Source organism: Euprymna scolopes, chromosome 26 (genome assembly GCF_053919585.1).
Source record: "Euprymna scolopes isolate OS-2025 chromosome 26, ASM5391958v1, whole genome shotgun sequence".
Lineage (NCBI taxonomy): Eukaryota > Metazoa > Mollusca > Cephalopoda > Sepiida > Sepiolidae > Euprymna > Euprymna scolopes.
Window position 1 is genome coordinate 37,869,633 of NC_136507.1, and position 2,110 is coordinate 37,871,742.

Consider the following 2,110-nt stretch of genomic DNA (forward strand, 5'->3'; position numbering starts at 1 on the left):
ACGTTTTATTGTAGCGTTCATTATTTATTTGTAATGCCAATTAAAAAATATTTTCGGGTTTAATTATATTACGTAGGTAGTGTAGAAGAAAATGTATGAATAGTTTTTTTTTATGAAAGGTGTATTAAAATCGAGAATAACAAAGAATAGGAAGGCGGTGAGTAAGTCGCCGTTGTAAAATGTTCTTATGGTTGTCAACTGTTATAGTAGATTTATTTGTAAGGCAATTGCGTCAAAATAGCTTAAACGTAATACGGAAATGAACGATGTAAAAAAAGCAGAAAGTATTAACAATTGTTTATTTGGATAATTAAAATACCATTGGGGCTCTGAAAACGTCACAGTAAAACAATGCATTTTTTTTGTCACGTTGATTGTAACGCAAATAAAAAAAATATATTTTTTTTCCGGGTTATTTATTCGTATTGGTAGTGCAAAGTAAAAGGTACGCATGTTGTAAAGAAAGGTGTACAAGTTAGAAAAAGCATTTCACCCAGGGCATGAAAATTGTTAAACAAAATGTTTTTCTATAGGCTTTAAAAATATAGGTACAAGATTCAATTTGACATTTATTTATCTTCAAAGTGAACTTTTATACATTTTACAAAGTAAGATACAAAAATGTTATTTAAATTGAGTCAAAAAGTTGCCTTGGATTTATTTTATGTACTGTACATTATGTTGCACTTTAAAAATCATTGAAACTGTTATATCTATATCATTAATTGCTAGATGAAAGATGTTTTTAAATTGCACCAAAATATACAACTCTCTCTTTGTAATACAAGTCTGAATAATGAGAAAATCGGATTTATTTTACGAAAACTTTTTTAGATTAAATTTTTTTAAACTTCTTTCAGAATAGAAAATGTTTAAAATTTAATAAGGAACATATTTCATATAGGTTTCATTAAAAAATATTCAGTACATAACGAGAAAAATAGAAATGAAAATTTCAAAAGAACTGGATAACTGGTTACGGTCAATAGAAGTCCTCGCCAGCGAAAGTATTTGCTATTGTTGTTATTATTATTATTATTATTATTATTATTATTATTATTATTATTATTATTATTATTATTATTATTTAAAACATTTTGTGTCCTGCTCTTTCGCGCGAGGACTAATAAAAATGGAGAATAAATTAAACAAATGACGATTTGTGTCTATTCATTTACGCTGTTATGCGTTTATGTTTATGTACGCATGTGAAACCGGAAGTCGTAAACCGGATGTTAGGTTAAAATACCCGTCACAAGGTTATTTGAGTTGTATAATTATATAAATTTACCAGCATTTAACCCAGGGCGTTTCCCGGGTGTTTGGGAGTGTGATTTGATCAAAAAAAAAAAAAAAAAAAGGGAAGTAGGAAAGCAAGCTCGAACCCGTACCGCAAAGGAGGAAAAGAACGGGGGGGGGGGAAACCTGACGTCTTTGCTCTTACGATCACCGCGAAACCGGAAGTGACGTAGGTTACAATTAAGGCTAGACAATCGAAAGGAGAGAATGACTTTCGAAAATATCGCCGAAAAAAGCGACCCCTCTATAGTAAAGTGCCCAGTTGAACGTGAAAGTATTAATGTTTTAGCTATTTTTTCGATATTTGTCGCCAGAAAGGTCGCTATAAAACACGATACTGATCTTGTCGAAAGTTTTAGGCAGACATGCAAACATAAATACACCTATATATTTATATATTAGTAACTATAAATTTTTGACCCAAACTGATCACAAAGCTTGCCCTATTTCTGATTACACTTCATGTAACATTTCAAAGGTTTATACACGAATTTGTCTGAGTAATTTCGTAGAGACCGCAGAGGTAATTTCTCTTTATAGTTAGACCGCTATTACACCACTTAACATTTATCGTTTTGTGCTCAAATAAAATTATTAAGGTAGATTCATGTCCAAGGAACATCTACAAAATATTTCAAGTTTTAAGACCCACAATTGGCAGAGGAGTTCGGTAGAGTTCTCAAAGGTCACATCGTTGAACTATGACCTCTTAAAAGAAAAAATTCAGACCTTTGATGTAACAATTTTCATTTGTTGTCACGTATATTTAGCGAAATATTGATATTTTACTAATCTGGAAATAAAGCGGTTG